Below are 23,694 nucleotides of genomic sequence, written 5' to 3' on the forward strand. Positions count from 1 at the left end.
CCATATACCAGAATTCAGAAAATTGCTTTTTTATTTTATAGGGGTTTACAATTAAGAGATTATTTTTAATATTAGAAGAGACTTTGAACTTTTAAACATCATTGTTACTAAAAGACTATGGGGACTTTTGAAGTTGGACCAAATGCATTTTGCATGTTGATATGCCCAGAAGCTATACTAGCAAGGGAGTACAATGTAGTAACCTACATAAGAATGTTTTCCATATACTCTGGCATTTGAATATTTGGTCCCTAGTTTGTAGTGCTGTTGAGAGGTATGGTAGAGGAGGATGTCACTGGCGATGGGCTTTGAAATTTCAATGCAATGAGCCAGCCCCTGTTTTAACTTTCATCACCCTGGTTGTAGTGCGAGATGTGAACCCTCAACATCCTGTTCCAGCTCCCTGCTCACTACTGTAATTCCCTTCCATAAGGGACTCTTTTCCCTCAGGATCTGTAAGCCTAACACATCCTTGATTTGGCAAGTTACCATGATTTTGGCATTTTATCACAGAATAGAAAAGTAAATACAATTCTTTTTAGTTCTGTGTTCCTCAAGGTCTTTTCTGACCTTGAAGAGGTAGTCCCCATTTCGCAATGGACTATTTATTAAATGACCCTTTACTTCTAAGGATGATATTGTCTGCCATTGTGTGGTGTATACCTTCAAAGTCTTTTTTATGTTTTTAATTGTGTCACCAGATAGTAAGTTTCCAAATGATTTTCTCACATTCCCTTCATTTTTACCCCCTTAATTTCTTTATCTCACCATCCTCTATTACTGTTTTGTTAAAATAAAATAAATCTGTGGGGCTCTTCTACATAAAGAAGCAATATGAATTTAAGACATCAATGAGGAACTAGGTTAGATCTATGTTAACCTAACCCAAGCTTAGACTAAGCTAAGTCAAATCTGGTTTACAACTTTTGCAGGTATTTATCATACTGTTGTTTACCAATCTGATACGTACCTTGCAGAGTCTTACTGTGTTTTACAGACTTAAGCTATGGAGACTTGAATGAAAATGGCCCCATGCAGTTCCCATTTGGTGGAAATATTTGGGAAGAATTAGGAGGTGCAGCTTTGTTGGAGAAGGTATGTAGATGGGTGGGCTTAAAGGTTACAGAGCTCATACCATTTGCTTTCCTTTATATGCTCCCTTGGTCATAGTGTTTACTAGAAAGGTAACTAAAACAGATATTTTCACAATTAATTCATAATAGCTAACTTTACTCTGCATAAGAATCCACAAAAGAGGCTATAAAGATAACTTTACAGTTTAACTCACTCATTGCTCTTACAGAAGATCTACATTGGGTTCCCAGAAACCACAAAACAGCTTAACTCCAGTTCCATGGCCTCCAGTGCCCTCTTCATACCTCTGTAGGCTCCTGAGTGTGCGTGGTGCACATAAACCACGCAGACAAATGAGCGTGCACAATTCTACAGAACATCAAGGAAAAAGCTGGCTTCTCTATACTTCTCTCTTTGGCCTCTAGGTCTCTCAAGTCCTGGTAGCGTTTAGAACTCTCAACTTTAATTTTCCTTTCTTTTATATATGGAGTCATCAGAATTCTGTAGGTTGCCTTGCCTCACAATGGCAAGAATTGGTGAATATTTTCCAAGAGAAAAGCAGCTTAATACAAAGTACTGATTTAGCAAGTGCCAGTCAGTGAGTTCAATCCCAGTACTAGAAATTATATATGTGTGTGTTTGTGTGTGTGTGCAATTTATTTATTTATTTATTTATTTATTTATTTATTTATTTATTTATTTATACTTATTATATATTTGTCTTTCTCTCTAATTAGCCATCTAAAACTAACATGACTCCTACGTTGCCTCAAGTGCTCTCCAAACTCTTTGCCTAAATTGTTCTTATATTTTGTCCAACTTCTCTGTCATTCTCAGTGGGAGGCTTATTCAACAATAAGATAATACATCGTGCACTTTCGGGATCATTTTTTGACAAGCTTTTAATCTGAGCAGTCATCACAGTTTAAAAGAATGCAGCTTAAGTGCAAGTTCATAAAACAAGTTTGCAACTCCTGTCTGCAGCTTTCTGTGGCATCTCATCATCTCTTGTGATATGATTTGAATAATGTGGTACAAGGATGCCTGCCTCCGAATGTTTGATTCGCATATACCTGTTATTTCAGATCCAACTATAGGAAATATATTCAGGAAATTATCTCTGCTAATATATCAATGTTTCTAGACGAAGATTGGCAGTCACTAAAGATAACAGAGATCAGGCTTTTAAAGGAAGAGAGGCATAGTAGAAAAAAATGTGTGTCTGAATCTTACTATGGAGGGAATTACAACACCAGATTCAAGATAAGCACAAAGGAGGACAGATGGAAGGCACATTGTAAGAAAAGTAATCTGAGAGGATCTAGCTTCCCTATATCACAGTTTAGGCCAAAACAGTATCATTATAACCCTTCCCCGCCATAGATAAACATTGTAAAAATCATAATATACAATAAGACTCTTCATGAGGGCTGCTGCAGACAAATCTTTCTGTCTGCTTTAGAGGGCATAAAGCCCAACCACACATGAATTTGTCTATATTTTCCTATTTTTCTCTTTTACCAAAAGAGTGCTCTTACTAGCCCAATATTTTCAAGTTTATTATATATTTTCTTCTCTACCAATCATGAAACTCATGTCAAAGTCCTAGGCCTGCACACAAAATAGTAGCAAACAGGATAAAAATTAGACATGGTTCTGACATGCCCATGCTGAGTAAGAACAGCCAAATCACACATCTTCTATCTATACACCCAAGCTTCGGTGCAAGTTTTGGTTTAAAATTTAGCAAGCTCAGTTACACATAATGAAATGGGTGTGGATTTGTTATCCAGGAAGTGGGTACTGGGGCACACGAAGATGCAAAGATGCTTCAACTAAGAGACAGAAAAACCTCTGTACACAGTGTTTCCTTTTCCATGGATTATTGTTCCAACTTCTCCTATCTCAGCCAGAATAAAATACTGACCGCTGTTATTCAACAAGGTATCTATGGGATAGATGGAGAGATTACGGATAAGCCAGGGTACTAAACTGCTGTGAGTGGTGTTTAATTTCTTTACAGAATGGAATTAAAGTGGTTACAACATCAGTCAACCTTGCATTTTTATGTCCAAATTCGTCCTTAAACCAAGAAATATATCATCCATCTTGTGGGTTTTATGAGGACAGTATCACTATGATATGCCACAGCCAGTACAAATCACACAGAGGCATATGTTTCTTATGCTTCACAATGAGACATAAATTAAAACCAAGCATGTAGTTGCCAGGGCTCTGATACTATCATCCTGGCATAAACTGACACAGTGCTGGGCCTCCTCGATTCAAGTTCTGTCAAATCCAATCATTTAATTAAAGCCCTGGGAATGATGGGAATTTCAATAGCATGGCACTCTGGGAGCATTCTATAATCTAAAGCAAATACAAACATAAAACAACTAGAGTGAACCTATCAAAGCCATAATACATCTATTACCACAGCTGTTCTCCCCAGACACTAGGCTCCCTCCTGATCCTATTATTAAGTGCAAATGACCAGGCTCAGTGACTGTTATTTTAAAAAACATTACTTATCGTGTATTGTGTTCTGAATCTTGTTGACTTATTTTAATTTGCATAATTACAGTAATTTTCTACTATGTCAATGCCATAGGATTCTATTAGGATTTTCTCTTTTATTTAAAGAACTATGTGGGTTCGAAAACAAATGGTTATATTATTTTTTGACCCTTTTAAGCAACTGAGAAGCGAGGATGATCGAATAGTGCACTTTGCTAATTTTATTCTTAGTTCATATTTGGAATCCTAGGTATGAGAGACCCAAAGGGAGAACAACATGAGAAACCTTGGAAGAGCACAAGAGTATAATGAGTTGTCACAAGACGAAGAGCCTCTTCTCTGTGGAGTACCTTCGGAGAACACATCAGTCTTTATTATAATACTGTCACTTGTTGCAACTCGGAGAATTTGATCTTTCTGGCCTTATTTTACAGAAAATAGACATAAATACTTGCTTACCTAGTTTGCCTTAGAGCCTAGTATAAAACATGTATTTCTCTTTTGACCATATTCTGTTTTATAGATTAAGAACTTTATGAGAAACTTGCTAGGTGAAATACCCAGAAGGTTTTCTATCAGTTGACTATTTTTTGAGTATATAATAATCAAAAAGTCTATTATATATCCAGCCTAGTCATGTTTACCAGATTTTTTTTATTATTTTGTTTACACTCAAATGCTGTCCCCCTTCCCAGTCTCCCCTCCACAAATCTCCTGCATTCCCCTCCTCTTTGCCTCAAAGAGGGTACTTCCCTACCCACCTACCCACTCCTGCCTTACCCATCTAGTATCCCTTTCTCCCGGGTATCAATCTTCCACAGGACCAAGTGCCTCCCCTCCCATTGATGCCAGGTAAGGTCATCCTCTGCTACTTATGTATCAGGAGCCATGGACCAACCCATGTATGCTGTTTGGTTCCTGATTTAGTCCCTGGGAGTTCTGAGGGGTCTGATTAGTTTATACTCTTGTTATATTCCTGTGGGGTTGTAATCCTCTTCAGCCCCTTCAGTCCTTCCCTTAACTCTTCCGTTGGTGTCCCCAGACTCAGTCTAATGGGTGGCTGTGAGTATCTACACTTGTCTTAGTCAGGTGCTGGTATGGCCATTCTCTGAGAGACTCTGCCAACACCTGAATAAGACGGATGTTTAATAGATTTTTAAGAATTGTTTTTGTTTTAAGGTTTACTTAAACTTGGACACTCAATTCATCCCCTCATTTTAGCCTATAGAGTAGCTAGAACTGCAGATATAGATCACCAAGACCAGCCATAATTGCTTAATTTTCTACTTCACTGGGTATCCCTGCAGGCACTTCAAGTCTCTCCAATAAGTCTTAAAATAAATAAGTGAATATAAATACTTTTAATTATTAAAGAGTTGATATAATCAAGAAAGCAAGGCTTTCCAACATGGCCCCTGTTCCTCAATCTCATGTTTGAGGCTGAACCCAAATGTTCCATATAAGTTCCCATAAAATACAAGACCTGGGAGCTGGTGATGTGGCTCAGTGGTTAAGAACACTGACTGATCTTCCAGAGGACATGAGTTCAATTCCCAGCAACCATATGGTGACTCAAAACCATCTGTAATGGGATTCAGTGCCCTCTGCTGATGTGTCTGAAGCCATTGACAGTGTACTCACATACATAAAAATAAATAAATAAGTCTTTAAAATAAAATCCATGACCAAGTTTCCATCCCCAAAAGTGGCTATAAGAAAACCAGTATGTGGACCTAGAAAGTGCATGTTGACGTTAATCCTCCTGTATGTCTCTCTTCATTTTAAAGGTCCATGGTCACTCAGTCATAGAGACATGAATGAACAAGCACAACAAAATAAACAGACATGACAATGCATGTAAAACTAACCGGGCTTACAAGTCAGCAAAAGCATCCTTTCAAAACATCTGAGCTCTTCATCTCTCCTTTCTCAAAAACACTGCTAGATCCCTATGCCTCAAATGACAAACATAATTTTCTTCTCAAAAGCAATTGCTCTTTAGAATTCTAAATCTCACCCAGGCCAGAAATCAAAGAATTATCCTCGCTCATCTGCTTTCCTCTTCTAAACAGCACCTGTAGTATGATATAATATCAGACTTAGAACCCCAGAGGGCCAAATTGATAAGCACTTATCCTTCTTCACCATCTACATTCAATTCACATCCACCATTTCTTGTCTATTCCTTATAGATAATACCATACAGGGAGGTCACAGGAACTATAATAAGAAAACCTTACAAGGATTATAAGCATTCCTAGGAAGTTGTGTTACTTTTTTTTAATTGTTCCTGTTTTTTTTCATTTCCTGTGTTTAAGCTATTCTATATTAATTGTAATAACCACAAGACTGACTTTAGATCCTATTGAAAATTAATATTTTCCCAATATGAAAGAGATTGTAGGGGTGTCATCAGTGAGAAAGTGAAGCAAAGACGAGTAATTTGTCTCAAGTGATGCAGGTAAGACAGAGACAAATCAAAACTCCAATATCTTTATGGATGTGCTTCTCAACACTTGACATCAGTTTCCAGAGTTTTAGTTATAAAGTCATCATCCAGTTCTTTTTGGATTTAATAATAAACAACAAAAGTTTAACATACATTCCTGAATGTGTGATCTTTTATATAAAGGCTTGACAAGCTTTTGCTAATATGTCTACTCCAATTATCTGTTGTATCATGAGAGCAGCCATGGAAAATATATGATAGAGCGAGCATGGCTGGGTCCCAGTGAAAATTTGGAAGCTATAAACATCAGAGCTCAAAGTTGATTAGATTCACACAGAGTAGATTGAAACTGCTGGTAAATCCCTAATAAAAGTCTGTCTACCCTCATGGCAAAGAGACAATCAAAGTGTGTCTTAGGCAATATAAAGCCACTTATTAATTAATCATTTGTATTATGCTATGGTAGATACCCAGGGCCCAATGCTCCATAAAACAGGGAAATTGAAAAAAATTATACATAATTATAGCTCTGAAACACATGTTGTTCTCTCAGTAGAACTAGAGATAATTTACTAAAACACATTTTAGAACTCTAAAAGTAGAAATCATTTTTCCTGAAGCTGTTTGAGAGAATAAAAAAAAAGTCTGAATTAATAGATTTTAAGTCTAGAAAATAAATGAAACCAACTATCTGTGACCTTTGGTTTCTCTGCTGTTACTTCTGAAATAAATTGATCGGTTTCTGGGAGTGTGTAGATGTGGTACCTTAGACTAGAGCTTATTAAATAGTAGTGTTCTTTAAAAAAAATGAAGGGCATTGCACAGGAGATCATAGTATACAGAACTTATTATTTAAAAATATGAAATTTGCTTTCTTTTAACCTAGTGGAGATGTTTGATCAGATATGGAAGCCTCTTCATATTTTTAAAATCTTTCATTTCCTTGTGAGATGGTTCTGAGGGTTCACTGAGAACTTGGTGTTGGGCCTGCACATTTTGGAGTACTCACACAAAATGAGGCTGTGCTTGCACCAAGAATGACTAGAACTCTATTTTGTTGTTTCTGGAAATCTTGACTAATCTCTGGACTAACTTGAATCTTCTATATCTTCCAGTTCAGAGTAGTCATTGGTGTTTCTCTTCTGTTGGGTACTGTTAACTATTTTTCAAGTATACACGTTGCTTGTACGACTTTAATATTTCTAAGCCTCAATTTTAATTTTGTTTGCTTGTTGAGTATGGCTAAGTTATTAATCTTCACTGAATTAGTTTCAGAGAATAATTTAGAGGTGGGGATTGTTCACTTCCATTTAGCAGCCACTATGACCATCATCGCCACCGTCACTTTCGTCAGTATTTGTATGTCTTATCCTTTAAGGATTTTTTTCCCTATTGCCCAAGACAAATTCATTATTCATCAGCCTATAGAATTTTTAGAATATTCAATTTTTATGCCATTTTTTATTATTTTTCATGAATCTGCTTATCCTACTAAACAGAGAGGTCCAATACAATAATTGTCAAAAAAGTTTTCAAACAGATATTAACTAAGGAAAACTATTCTTCTTTACCTGTATAGGTTTTTCTCTTGAGAAACAGTGCATAGTAACTTGTAGAAATAAGAAAGGTGTAAATTTATTTTCATACTGACACACAATTCTTTCTAGAATTCTTTCATTATTGTGAACTAATGTTTGAGCTTATATAAATTCAGCTTCTTTCAGTCTTACATGGCTTAAAAAAAATAAATTGCAGTGTCTGGATAACAAAAATAAAGACAAAAGAAAAATATGTTCTTAAAGAAAAATAATTAGGGTATGTGAAAGTATTGATAATAAATCACCAATGGACACTATATAACAACTGGGATGCAGAAATTTCTATTTGTGTACCAATTCTTTAGTATGATTGTGGAAGTTTGGATGAAAGTGGTCAACATAGATTCACAGGGAGTGTCATTATTTAAAGGATTAGAAAATGCAGAATAGATGTGAACTTTTGGAGGAAATGGGTCACTAGGAGTGGGGTTTGGGGTTTCAGAGGCTCAAGCAAGTCCCATCGGCTTACTTTCTTTTCCTGCTCTAGGCAGATCCAGATGTAGAATTAGCTGCATGCTGCCATGCTCCCAACCATGAAAACAAAAACTCTTCACTATATGATAGCCCCCAATTAAATGCTTTTCTTTATAAGATTTGCCACGGTCATAGTGTCTCTTCACAGCAATAAAAATGCTCTATAAGTCATTTTGCTCATAAGTCATGAAAAATGACTATTGGTATCTTCTTGACCTATAATTTAATCCAAGTCCAACCGTACTTTGAATCATGTTCTTATTTTGACAATGAAGATCCTTTGTGTGGATCCATTGGGCCAGACTGCTACCTGCCACATACTTATCCACTTAGGATAATGTAGAATTGAATTCTGACTCAAAGTACCTTCTACTCTCCCATGTTCCCACAATTCTACTATCTTATTGATTAAGTAGTTTGTGTCTAATTCCTACAAGAACTTTTTCTGCTGATCTCTATTTAATCCCTGTCCAATGTCACTGCATAATTGCTAGATACTATTTTCTACTTGACACTGGCTGATCAAGACCTTTACTATCTGCCAAGTTTTCATTGGTTAGATGGAACTAGGGTAAAAGCAATCCCAGTCTACCAGTCTACCAGTTCAGTGTGAGCATTTCTAGTCAATTGGTCCTCCAGGTGGCTCTCCACAGAGTGCTGGCCAAAGAACCCAAGTTCCTATAATGATTTACCTCCACTGTCTATCTGTAAAGTCTTTCATTATCCAAGTGAAATGAAAAATTAGAATGCAAAGGGATATATCATAGATTTTTGTAGGTCAGTCTTTTTCACTGCATATTTAACATTATCTAATATGATATTAAGGAGACTGTACAGCAGCTCAAACTGCAAAAAAGGCTAGGAAAGTTTGTCTAGCAGTGTATACACAGAGAAAAGGAGACAGGCAAAGAACATATAACAAGTACCTATCTGAAGAAGCATATCCATGCAGTTCCTCATAAATGTCTCTCCCTTCTTCAAATAGAACATTAAATAAGAGTTGAAAATAGAATTCTTGGCATAAACAATATTGTCTGGGTTTGGTGGCTGTATGTGTATGGACTGGATCCCCAGGTAGGGCAGGCTCTGAATGGTCATTCCTTCAGTCTCTCCTTCAAACTTTGTTTCCATATCTCCTCCTATTAATATTTTTGTTCCCCCTTCTAAGAAGGACTGAGGTATCTGCACTTTGGTCATTCTTCTTCTTGAGCTTCATTTGGTCTGTGGATTGTATCTTGGGTGATCTGAGCTTTGGGGCTAAAAGCCACTTATGAGTGAGTGCTTACCACGTGTGTGTTTCTGTTGTGATTGAGCTACCTCAGTCAAGATGATATTTTCTAGTTCTATCCACTTGCCTATGAATTTCATAAAGTCATTGTTTTTAATAGGTGAGTAGTACTCCATTGTATAAATGTACCACATTTTCTGTATCCATTCCTCTGTTGAGGTACAAACCAGAGCTCCCAGGAACTAAACCACCACCTAAAGAGTACACATGGACAGACCCATGGCTCCAGCTGCATATGTCGCAGAGGATGGCCTTATTGGGCACCAATAGGAGGAGAAGCCCTTGGTCCTGCCAAGGCTGGACCCCCTGCCCCCAGTATAAGAGAATGTCAGGGCAGGGAGGTGAGAAGGGGTGGATGGATGGGTGGGGGAACACCCTCATAGAAGAGAGGGAGGGGAGGATGGGATAGGGAGTTTACAAACAGGAAACAGGGAAAGGGGATAATATTTGAAATGTAAATAAAAAATATCAAGTAAAAAATAGAATTCAATGTCCTTTTGTATATATTACCTTTTCACAATAGATGGATATACTCATAATTTTACTCCTATTACTAAGGTAAGGAAAGAAAAGAGTTAATTGACAAATATCATATAATAGCAGTTGGAACCTGAGCTCAGGTCAAGTAATGCTGCTTGTGATGATTCTGCTGTCCTGAGGTCAGATATACTCACTTTATATGCAGTCAGCCATTGTTTATCCACGGAATTGGTGTGAAGACCCCAATTGTGGTGGTTTGAATATCAATGACTCTCATGGGCTCTTATATTTTTTTTTTTCGGGGCTGGGGACCGAACCCAGGACCTTGCGCTTCCTAGGCAAGCGCTCTACCACTGAGCCAAATCCCCAACCCCGGGCTCTTATATTTCTATGCTTGGTCATTAGGGAGTGGCACTACTGAAGAGGGATTAGGAGGTGTGACTTGATGGGCTAGGTAAGGCCTTGTTGGGGGAAGTATGTCACTGAGGGTAGGCACTGAAAGTTCAAAAGCCAAACCAGTTCCAAAGTCTCTATCTTCCTGCTGCCTTGGTTTCAGATGTACTACTCCCAAATACTTCTCTAGAACTATGTCTGAAATTGTTAGCAAGGTCCAATCAAATGTTTTCCATTATAAACATTGTTGTGTTTGTGGTGTCTTATTAAAAACTGGCTAAGACCCCCATAGATATTAGAATTTTGGATGGTCAAGTCCCTTATACAAAAGGAACTTTTGAGGTTGTAATTGTACCTAATGTATACACATCCTCCTATATGCTTTAAATCATCCTAATTAATTATAAGGCAAATACAGTATAAATGCTATGTAAATAATTTTCATACAGCATTATTTAGGAAAATCATGATAAAAACTACATTTGAGTGCAGAAGCAATTTAAAAAAATATTCACTTTTTTATTTTATGTATATGATTACACTGTTGCTCTCTTCAGACCTACCAGAAAAGGGCATTGGATTCCATTACAGATGGCTATAATACACCATGCAGTTGCTATGAATTGAACTCAGGACATCTGGATGAGCAGTCAGTGCCCTTAACTGCTGAACCATCTCTCCAACCTCCCAGAAAAAAAATTTTAATACCAAAAAAATTTCAATATAAGGTTGTTTGAACTTGCAAATGCAGAAGCCTATTTTTATCCTAATCTGGAACATCAAGATCAGTTTTAACTAATTACAGACCCTCTAGTAGGTACCAGACACAAGTCGTGCCCTAGCCACTTAGTTCTAGAGACAAGTTGTCACCTCTTGGTCATTAAAGCCCACAAAAAATGTATTTCCTGTTCATTGTGTTTTCAGTACAAACCGTCACACTCCCAAAATTTCTCCAACCTTTTTCATTCAGCCTTTACAGCATGGCCACTATACTCTCTCTCACCCAGTTCTAACTTCACTGTGTATTCCTTTGACCAAAGGCCAGGGCGTATTCCCAACAGCAGACATGAGTACATGTACAGTAGACATGTACATGAGTACAAATGTATTGTTATCTAATGCTTGCAATCATCAGTTCACTTCTGAGCGTCACTACCAAACTTTGTCACAGCAGGGTCATCTTTGTTTATTTCCAGGTTATTTTTAGAAGATATACAAGGTGGTCATGACTGACTCCTTCACATTTGAATGTAAAGCCATAATGAGATAGCCCATTGCTCAACATTTTTAATGTGGTCAGTTGATGCATCATCATTCTTTGAAAAGTGACTTGGGGAAAATGTCACTTTTCTTAAAAAACTGCAACACTTCCTTTCCAGGGTGATAGGAATGATCTAATCACAATTTGCCTTTTGCCTGAAATTTTCTGGATTCTGAGCAGTGATCTTTCTCATTTAGTCTGTTTGCCTTTTCTTTTTCTGGGCTGTGATTCTTAAAAAAAAAAAAAAAACAACTTAGTGACATATATATTAACATCTCTCAATTTACATGTTGGTTAGATTCCTGGAAAGTGGCAAATGATTCAGAAACACTTAGATCAATGGAAATTTTGCATAATAAAAAGGGTATATATTCTAGTAGCTTTAAAAAATGAAGATTCTGCCCTATTTTTTCTATATGACATCAAAATATACTGTAAGTAGTTTATGCAAATATGTGGATATACAAAAATGTTTATTCCTGAGCAGAAACGCTCCCCATGCATGTACACATACACACACACACACATACACACACACACACACACACATACACACACACTTTATAGTAGATCTACAGTATACAAGGTATGAAGCCATTGGTAATTCTTGTATTGTCATGTGTTAAACACAAACGTGAAACATGAACGCATGAAGGACACAACCTCACATTTATAGGTGTCAAAAAGCCTAAATGTTCTTACCACTAAGGTCAAACTGGTTCTATTTTTTTTTATCTTCAAGTAGATTCATAAGAAATCCCTGTATATTTGTGTCTGTCATTTTTTCATTTACATTTGTAACTAAATAAATCCATGTTATTTCCAAATGGGCACACACACACACACACACACACACACACACACACACACACACACTAGTATTTGCCTTGAGTGCTGATTACTAAATTTTCAAAAGATTGTGAACTTGATAACTACTGATGGCTGATAGCAAACATAATAAAAAAATACTCACAGCTCAGAAATCAGCACACTATTGTTGTTGTAAAATTATAAAAAATAAAAAGCTGTCTTTTACCCCCACTAGATCGGGCACCACAGTGCCCCAAGAACCTAGTAGATATCTTGCCAGAAACACACATCCCAATTCTGTGGTGGCCCAGTGTCTCTAGCCACCACACACTCTCTTAAACTTAAATCGCCACATGAAAGAACACACAACACAATAACCTCTGATCCAATTGATAAGATATATTGCCCACCTAAACATACAAGGCCCTATACACATCCATCCCTTAAGATTGTTCATAACAACCTGTAAATACACAGAGTGGAATATGTCAGCCTCCATGTTCTCTCCGCGGCTTCTCCTGCAGTCTCTTCAGTTCCAGTCTTCTCATCTTCCCTCAAACTTTTCTCCAGCCCATCCTTCCTTCTTGTCTAATGATAGGCCTCATTCTATCTTGTACCTGCCTTCACCTGTATGACAATCCTACATACTATAAGCAGCAGCCCTCTGTTTCTCTGCTCCTCCTTAGATGGCCCATTGACCAGCTCCTGTGGGCAAACCAGTTGCTAGTTACAGAATGGCAAAAGTCATTAGGAATAACCACTTTAGGACTTTGAAATTTAAAGATGTACTTAATTATAAGCTATTTGGAAAAACAAATACTTTGAAGGCAATGCTGAAGAAATTAGACCTTGCACATATTTTCAAAGAATATTATTTTTATTGTTGTCTATGATGTTAACTATTTGATTTCTCTTCCAAAACCCCAGAACTTTGACTAGGACTATACACATCTTGAAGCATTGTTGGACTAAGGCAATGTGAATATACTAGATTGTAATGATTTAAAGATGGCTAAACAGTACTGTATTTTGCACCTGGATAGTCCCTCAAAGATTTTTGTCTTAAGCCATGGTGCTGGGTCTGTGAGATGGTTCAGTGGGTCCTTGCAGCGTAAAGCTGACAGTCTACATTCCGTCTCATGAACCCAAGTAAAGGTTAAAAGTAAAAACTGACTCCACGGAGTTCTCCTCTGTCCTCCAAGTGTAAATCAAGATTCCGATTATTTCTGTCCTTCATTCTATAGTTTTGTTAATTCATTTTACTGTTTTTTTCTTTGACTTTTACATTTGTATAAATTTTGTTTCTTATTTGCTGTTCATCTCCTATAAGAAAAATATGTATAAATACCCTAACATTTACTAGGATAACAAAATAGATTGATCAGTGATAAAATGTTTTCTGTGTAGTTTTCCATCATTTCCATAATTTTAATAGTCAGTGCAAGGAATCTTGTTGTTTGTAAACTATTTTTATTTCTTTACTTATAGTGTTATTGACTATCTTGTTCATATCCTTTGCTTTATATCTACTAAAGGGTCACATATTGCTTTTAACTACAAATAACTATCATTTTATAAAAATGAGTATATCATAAATACATTTCTCCAGATTGCTATTTGTTTTTCAAATGTTTATAATGCTTCCTGCTTTAGAGGAATTGATGAGTCCTTTAGCTAGTCGAGCCAGGCATAGCCAAGTGCTTGTTATTTCTGCACTCGGGAGGCTAAGGCAGGAAAATGGCAAGTTTGACACCAACTTGGACTAAATAATAGTATGACCCTGCCAGAGAAACCACACTCAGGAAATCTCAATAATATGGTTGCTGAAACAAGGGCTGAAAGATGAAAAGACCAGTTGACATGGCAACCTGGAGAGAAAAGCATAATTCCACTCCTAGAAGAATGACAGGTAACTAATGACTGCTGAGAGACAGAGAATTCAGAGACGAGCCCCTGAGTATCTAATACTAAGTAGTCAGCCCTAAAAATATAGACAGACAATCAATACCAAAGGGAAACAACAGTCTATATGTGTGCATTTACTTGCCATAGATGTAATAATAATAAAAAGAGGCCATTATTTTGAGAGGGGGTGAAAAGGGAGAAAAGGGCTGAAGAAAGAGAAGGAAAGGGGATAAATGATGTAACTGTGTTTTAATTATATTAAAAATGAAGAATAAATAATAAAAATAATTTCAAATATAAGCAACACAACACCCCCCCCTTCCAGAAATCTCTTATTTTACCCATGCTTTTTCCTTTGGGGTGTAACTTTTGGAGGTCTTTTAATAGTCCAGCATCACGGAGGTTTTAACCTAATGGCTTGGAATTAGTGCTTGATACATCAAACTGAAGATTCTTGTTCATTTGTAATAACTTTGATGATATCTTACTATTTTACCAGCCATTAATTCCCCAATTCATTTGCTGCCGCTGATTTGATACACCATGTTCAGTATGTTTTAGTTCTCTTTCTTGGCCGTCAGTTCTGTTCATTTACATTTCTCCATCTCATTTGGAATAAGCGCAGTCTTATGACAAAAAAAAAATTAGCTTTCTAATTAGCTTCAGAATCTGGCAATGAAGTGCCCACTCTTTATTCTTTAAAGCCACCAAGCATTTTCTTCTTTCCATTTTCCACATTAAGAATTATTAAGTTCTCCTCACAATATACATGTACTCATATCCCAATCTCGTATTAAAAATGATATTACATTATAAATTCAGATAACTTGTAATATAATCATTTGTACACCTGAGAGAGATTAAAAAAAAAATTCTGTCTTCTATCACTTGCCTCAGACTGGTAGAGATGCAGCATATTATATAGTTATATCTGTTAAATGCACTTTTAGTTCAACCAAAATTGGGTTCTCACCATCAAACAGCATGACAGAAACTGAGAACCAAAACGTAGGTAAATTTATTTATTTGTCTTCCCAAACACTGGAATAAGCCTGCATTTTGAGGGAAATGACTACGTTAATGGAAAAAATACATTTTTGTAGGAACATGAAAACCACAGTACTCATATTTTAGCTATTATAATCTGAGAGTATAATAATTGTATTTTATTTTCAAAAGCCTTAAGAAATATATTCTAATTTCTAAACTAAGGCAAAAGCTATTTTGAAGCCTATAAGTTCATATTTGTGCAGAAACACACATATTTTGATATTAACAATGTTAATTAAGAAATGTTAACATTTAAAAGTTAATATTCAATTATTTTATAATGCAATCAAATACAATATGGTTTGGACTAATAATTAATAGCATTGCATGTGTGCCTATGTACATGTGTTCATATTTGTGCATATGTGTGTGCAAGTATACATATATGTGTGCATGTGATTTGTATGTTTATAAATATTGTGGAGTGTGTGCCTACATACATGTTTGTTATATTATGTGCTTGTATATTTATGTGTGCATGTGCATGCACATTAATACATGTATGTACTATGAATAAGTGTATATGTGTTTGTATATGTCATTGGTGCACCTGTGTGCATTTGTATTCACATGTGTGTTTACTCTTCATCTTAGAAATTTTCCTGTCTGTCTGAAGAACTCAGAAACTGATTTAATGAGGTCATTCTTTTCACTTAACTTCGTAAAAACTGTGATTATCATTGGTATGTGATTATTAATATGTGGCAAACAAATAATATAAAATATCTTGATGTAACTCTAATCAAGTTAGGGGTCTGTATGACAAGAAGTTCAAGTCTCTAAAGAAAGAAATTGAAAAAGACCTCAGGAGATGGAAAGATCTCCTATGCACATGAACCAGTAAGATTAGCATAGTAAAAATAGGCATCTTACCAAAAGCAGTCTACAGATTCAATGCAATCCTCATCAATGTCCCAACACAAACAATACTTTACAGACCTTGAAAGAATAATTCTCAACTTCACGTAGAAAGACAAAAAAACCCAGGGTAGCTAAAGCAATCCTGTACAATAAAAGGGTTCTGGAGGTCCGTCCCTGATCCCAGTCTCTACAGAGAAAGAGTAATAAAAAGTGCATCACATTAGTATAGAAATAGACAGGTTGATCAATGGAATCAAGTCTAAGACAAACAAATAAACCCACACACCTATGGACACTTGATTATTGACAAAGAAGGCACACCATACAATGAAAAAAAAAAAAGAATCTTCAACAAATGGTGTTGGACTAACTAGATGTCTGCATGTAGAAGAATGCAAATAGATTCATTTTTATCACTCTGAACAAAACTCAAGTCCAAGTGTGTGAAAGCCCTCAACATAAAACTGGATACACTGAATCTAACAGAAGAGAAAGCAGGGAATAGTTTGGAATGCATGTGTACAAGAGACACGTTCCTAAACAAAGTATCTACATGTCAGGCACTATGATCAATGATTAATAAATGGGACCTCATGAAACCGAAAAGCTTTTGTAAGACGAAGAACACTGTCGATAGGACAAAACAGTAGCCTACAGAGTGGGAAAAATCATCACCAACCCTATATCTGACAGTGAGCTAATATCCGAAGCATAAAGAGTTTAAGGTAGACACCAACAACCCGAATAACCCAATTTAAAAATAGGGTCCAGAGATAAACAGAGAATTCTCAACAGATGCATTCCTAATGACTAAGAAATACTTAACCTAGTGTTCAAAGTCCTTAGGCATCCAGGAAATACAAATCAAAAGCCCCTTTGACACTCCACCTTACAGCCCTCAGAATGGCTAGGATCAAAAAGTGACAGCACATGCTGGCAAGGATGTGGATCAAGGGGACCCAAACACTCCTCCATTGCTGGTGGGAGTGCAAATTTGTAGAACTACGCTGGAAATCAATTTGGTGGTTTCTCGGAAAATTAGGAATAGTTCTTACCCAAGACCCAGCTATTCCCCTGTGTATATACCCAAAATATGCTCCACCATACCACAGGACATTTGCTCTTTATGTTCATAGCAGCTTTATTCATCCTAGCTAGAAAATGAAACAACTTAAATGCCTCTCAACTGAAGAATAAAGAAAGAAAATACGGTTTGTTTACTCAGCCATTAAACACAAGGACATCCTGAAATGTCCAGGCAAATGGATGTGACTAGAAAATACCACCCTGAGTAAGGTAATCCAGACCCAAAAGGAAATGCATGGTATGTGTCACTTATAAGTGAATATTTGCCATAGGTAGAGGATAACGAAGCCCAAAAGAAGATACATAAATACATAGATACATAGGCCCAAAGAAGCTGAATAGCAAGGAGGGCCCAAGGGACGATGCTTGACTCTCACTCGGAAGGGCAAGTAAAATATATACAGGAGGTGGACAAAGGGAGGGATCTGGGAGGGAGAGGAGATTGGAAGGGGAAGAGGGCAGGAGAACCAGGGAAAGAGTAGTAAATCAGCTGCAGGCAGGGGTGAGGGTGGAGGGAAGCATCTCCAGGCCCTGCCAGAGTACTGTGACTGGGGCAAACCCAAGATGTGTCGTTTCAATGCAGGAAAGGATGTCAGGACTAGCCAGTGTGAAGTAGAACCTGGATTTTATTTAAAATGATAAGAAGAACTCATGAATAAAAGACATCTGAAGGGTAGTGAGGGCTTCTTAAAGAGGAGTTGGTTTGTTTCAAAAGGCATTTTTTAACAAACACTTTAAGCTTGAAGTTTAAGCGAAAGAAAGATACTCAGGGAAAGAAGGAAACATAGCCAAGAATGAGTATAGACTTCCCAAGTGGGAGCCTCCATCAAGTGCTTTAGCATTAGCCACTTAGAGCATTTTGGGGGATATCCAGCAACTTCACTGAGGTTGCCAAGGAATCTTTGCTTCTTCTTTTCTCCCTTTTTGTGATAAGTGATATTCAAGGGTGGGTCTGGGAGAGACTTAAAGAAGATAGAAGGTTAAACCAAAATCCCCTGGATTTGCAAAAGGGGAACATGACATATTATAAAGGAAATTTTTAGTAAGATCATTAGACAATTGCAAGTTTTCAGGTAGAAAAGCGAAAGGCCTCAAAGAGTCTTCTTATCATAATTGTGGCATGATTTCATCTGATTCTCAGATGGTGAGATATTTCACAAAGATTCCTGGGTTAGAAGTTTCTTTTCCCCTCAATCCCTATAATTTTTTTATTATTCTTTCTCACTTCATTTCCAATTTAATTAACCCAGACTAGAAACATTATCACAGATATGCCCAGAGGTTTTTCTTCTAAGTGATTCTAGATCCTGACAAGTTAGCAATCAACATTGCCTATCAAAAACAAATGAGAAATCAAGCTTAATGTCACAGGGGCAGTAAAAATTGTTGTTCCTTATCAGTCAAGATCTCTGAGATAAGGTTGCTCTTCTTTGTAAGGAGGTCCTATAATAGCATCATGTCAATTTAAAAGCATAATATATTCTACTGAATGACAAAAGTGTGCACAAACTCTGTGATGAAACTACTATGCATTGTCAACAAAAATATTGGGGAGAATGAGAAACGGAGTCTGGAATTCTATGAGAAATTGAACTTAGAAAGCTCAAAATTCACTCTGGTAGGATCCAGTTACAAAACAGAGGAAAAAGGACTCTGCTTTAGGCTTAATCTCCAGTAAGCATAAGATACATTATTATCCTTGAAGATTCACAGACATAGGTTGGAGATACAGCTTAGTGGTAGAAAGTTTGCTTAACATAGGCAAGGGTTTGAATTCTATCCTTAGCATGAGTTTTAAATGGTCATGCGCACACAACACAATTGTTTTATACCCATAGTCATAGCTGAATATTATCTCTAGAAATTATTTGATATACTATATAATGAGGATTGTATAAATTTTCTCAAAGGTAACTATGTAAGGATATTACAACAGTTTCCTCCAAACTGAAATACTCCACCATGAAGAAGGGCTCTCATTAGACTCAAGAGGTAAACAGAACTGACAAAGTTAAGGAAGTGAGCCAATCACAAGTCTCAGAAAGTCCCTGAAACTTAAAAGGTCCAGGAGGTTCTTGCAGGTTATATAATCGATAATGATTACTAAGAGATTAAAAGTATGCTTACAAGTGTTCCGTTGTTTATAAATCATGCAGAAATCTACAGATGTACATTTTTCATGAGTCATCACTAAGGGTAGATAAAATTTCCAGTAGCATAGCTACTGAGTCATTCATACTTTTATAAGAAACCCCTCAATCACATTAGCACAATGTATGTATTAGTTTACCATATTGGAATTTGGTGGTATAGTTACTTTGATCTGAAATGAACAGATATTTATTTGTATCTCCTAGAATAACTTAACACAATGATGTGAAGGATACATCAATTAGTTTGACTACATAAATTCCCAATGTATATTCCAATGTATACCTTAAACATATTCAGTTTTATAAAACAGCATAAAATAAAATGTTTTTTTAACACTTGGCAGAATAAAAATAGAAGGGAGAAAATTGGAGAATTTGAATTTTCTACTTTGAGCAATTACATGAGTTTTACATAATCATTTATGAAATTTCAACCAAATTAAAAATTGAGAAAGTAAGAAATTAAAATGTCTAAAACCAAAGATCTTTGAAAATATTACATGGTATGCCATAGAAGCTTCCTAAAATAAAAAACATATATAAACTGAGTTTAAATTAAAATTACCCTACAATGTGGGGACAATACCTTATCCCAGACGCACTGGCTATCAAATGAAAGCCCAAAAAAAAAAAAATCATTAGTACCAGGTATGAGTTACCTCTTTTCTAGTTGATGCTCAGTGGGACTCCATAAACATCCCCTCAAACATTACTATGGACCTTGTTAGCCTCCAAAACTTGATGGTAAGATTATATTGCTGGAGATACCACATACCTAAGTCATAGGATGTGGCAAAATCAAGCTAGTATCAAACTGGAACCTTCATCCTTCCTGACTAGTCTGGAAGTTGCTATGTAGAGGGAAAAAGTAGCCATTAGTCCTACACATAAGGGAGCTCTGGATGCCACAATAATGATCAGCCTAGGAGGGACATACGCCAACTTGTACAATAATGTACAACAAGGAATATTATTGAAGTAGCCAACCATGCTATAAATGAACCCCATGCCTGGTATTGTTAACTGTGCCAAAAATAAGTAGTTGGCTAGACCACAGTCCTCAACTGAGATTCTCTAGTACTGTTACTCTGCTAAAAGTTCTCAGTAATAAGGTGCCTCCTGTTCTAATCTTTATGCCTCTAGAAGAAAGTATTTCTCAACCCTCACCAGAGAAGTTTGTTTTGCAATAAGCGGTGATTAATACTGATACTATCAACTAGTACACATGCAGAGAATAAAAGACTGAATCGCTAAGCTCAAAAGATCTTTGTATAAGAGTAACTACAAGGATTAAGAACTAGAGAATGTCTGTAGCAAAAGACTATTTGCTGGACCCTACAATGTTGTATGTTAATTCACAACATCTGGGACTGCATTCATGAGATTTGCACAAGGTCAAGCCAAACAAAATCCAGGAAGAAGAGAGGAGGGTCTCGCAAACCACAACCCCTCTATGTAGAATTATTGACAGTTGATGGTTCCTGGGGGAGAGTCACTTCTCTTCAGATGGTCCAACACCCATGTGTAAATAGACAGTACTACATGAACTCAGTGGTAATAGACTAAGGAAGAGAATGAAAGAATGTGAACATAAAGCTGAGAGGGAAATGGAAGAAAGGAATTGGAGTGGAGTAAATTGGGGATGATTTCTTCTAAAGATATGTGTGGTGAATATTAAATAAAATATTTAATCAAAAAGGAACTTTTTTATAAAAGGAAATTATCTCATGTTGTTGTCCCAGATCTTCTTTGTCCCATCTCACTCTCATTTCTAAAAGCAATACATTTTCACAGTTTAAAATATATCACTTAACACCTTTTTTAAAAAAAAATAATTTCCTTAATACATGGACAAATATGTAAATGTTTCCTTTTAAACATACTGGATACCATCCTATACTGGTTCTTCTGTATCCTACTGCCGCATGTAACAATATATAATTTTGGAATCGCTCCAAGTTAGTTCTTAAAACAAGGCACACTCTTTCAATTATTGAATAGCATTTTATAACACATATGTAAATCATATATGAGAGAATCTTAGAAATTTTCCATTTAGTATGCTTAAAACACATTTTTGATTCTCAGTCATCCTTTTCCATGCATATTTTTGCATGCATGGGTTTCCTATAAATTAGAAATGCTGACTATAAATACATGCTTTCATAGACACAGATTTCTTTCAGAAATGTTATGCTTACTAATGACAACATGACAAGTCTGAGGAGATGTTTCGCCTCACGTGTAATAAATCTTAGGTTTTGTCAATACATTCGTATTTGTTAGCTTTATGGGTTTTCCACTTCTACTTAAGCTTTTAACTTGATAAAGTACGGTGTTTATTCATTCCTTTTATTTTCTAGGACATGCTAATATATACTTTCTATCTATTTTCTTATTTTAATTTTGATGTTTGTCTTAGAAGTTACAGAAAGCCACTCACTCTAATGTAAAATTACAACTTAAAAAATGTCATCTGGCTCTAAATATTGAATACAAGGTCTCATGCAAGCTAGGCTAGCAGTCTAACATCGCTCCCCATCCCTAACTCGGAAGACATTCATGCAATATTTTACCATTCAGACTGATAAAGAGTAACTTCACCATTCCTGTTACTTGATATACTATATTATATATGGTTATATTGATTAGTACATTGGACCTAACACAATATACATCACATTAAAAGTATGGTACCTTTAATGCAATCACCATCTCATGTCACTGTCTGGGGATTTGATTACGAAAATATTAGCATCAATGAACATCGTTCCAGCTGATTTCATTAGATATGTTCTTCCTACCTGATCGTGAACTATAAACATGGCTGTAGCTTATGTTCTATGTATCTCAAATAAAGCAATGGCAAGTCCTTTTGACACTCTCTGCAGACTATGAACTCAGGAAGCCTGAGAACAGCATTTCTAAAGGCTTTTGCCCAAGGGCTTCTAGTTTTGATTTTATTGAAAGCACTTTTGTGTTGAAGATGGATAGGGGAGTCATTCACTCAGTAACAGACAACAGAATTCTGCTCTCTCGAAGATTTGAGTTTCTGTAGCAATCCCTGACTTTCCTCTGGAGTCAACCATTTCTGTGCTGCGGCAGCCAGCTGTTACCAAAAGCACTGACTTCCTGAGTGCTTAATTAGGAAATTTGCAGGAACTTCCTTATTTCCTGGTAACTGGGGGAAAGTCATGAACTCCCAATAGGAGACTTTCTATACCACTCAGCTCCCTATCCTGTCAACTAATGTGTTTCTTGAATTTTCAGTGGGAAAGGTAAAGCTAAATGTTTACTTCAGTTCTGAAAAACATAACCAATTTCCTATATTAAGTTTCTATGTGAAACACCGACAACAGGTTTTGCTTCAATAGCAGACATGTCTTTTTAAAAGTTTTGGTCAAACCAGTTTGCAATCCCACGAGCAATTGAAGAGTTCTCTTTTCTCCACATCCTGAGTTGTTGATTTTAGTCATTCTGATAGAACTTAGGGTGGTGTTGATTTGCATTTCCCTGATAATTAAGGATGTTGAACATTTCTGTAAGTACTTCGCAGCCATTCAAGATTTCTCTGTTAGTAATTCTGTTTAGCTCTGTACCCCATTTTTAATTGGCTTATTTGGTTTTCTTGGAGTCTAACATCTTGAGTTCTTTGTATGTTTTAGATATTAGCCATCTATTGGATGTAGGGTTAGTGAAAATCCTTTCCCAATCTGTAGATTACCATTTTGTCCTATTGACAGTGTCCTTTGCCTTACCAAGGCTTTTCAGTTTCATGAGGTCCCATTTCTCATTTGAGTCACTGGTGTTCAGGAAATTTTCCCCCGTAGCAATGTGTTTGAGATTCTTTTCCATTTTCTGTTCTATTAGATTCGGTGTATCTGGTTTTATGTGAAGGTCCTTTATCCACTTGAACTTGAGTTCTGTACAAGGAGATAAATATGGATCAATTTGCACTCATACATGCAGACCTCCAGTTACACCAGCACCAATTGTTGAAGATAGCTTTTTTTTCCCAATGTATGACTTTTGCTTCTTTGTTAAAGATCAAGGGTGTGTGGGTTTACTTCTGGGTCTTCAATTCTATTCCATTGATCAACCCGTCTGTCCCTATACCAATACCATGCAGTTTTTATCACTATTGCTCTGTAATACAGCTTGAGATAAGGGATGGTGATTCCCCTAGAAGTTCCTTTATTGTTGAGAATTGTTTTCGCTGCAAATCAATCTGGTGGTTTCTCAGAAAATTGGAAATAGCTCTGCCTAAAGACCTAGCTATACCACTCATGGGA

At 36.4% G+C, this 23,694-nt stretch overlaps 1 pseudogene; it reads left to right on the forward strand.

Moving 5' to 3' along the window:
* LOC116900164 overlaps positions 1-23,694 on the forward strand; it is a 63,169-nt pseudogene that overhangs the window by 13,109 nt on the left and 26,366 nt on the right.

This window comes from Rattus rattus, chromosome 5 (assembly GCF_011064425.1).
Source record: "Rattus rattus isolate New Zealand chromosome 5, Rrattus_CSIRO_v1, whole genome shotgun sequence".
NCBI lineage: Eukaryota > Metazoa > Chordata > Mammalia > Rodentia > Muridae > Rattus > Rattus rattus.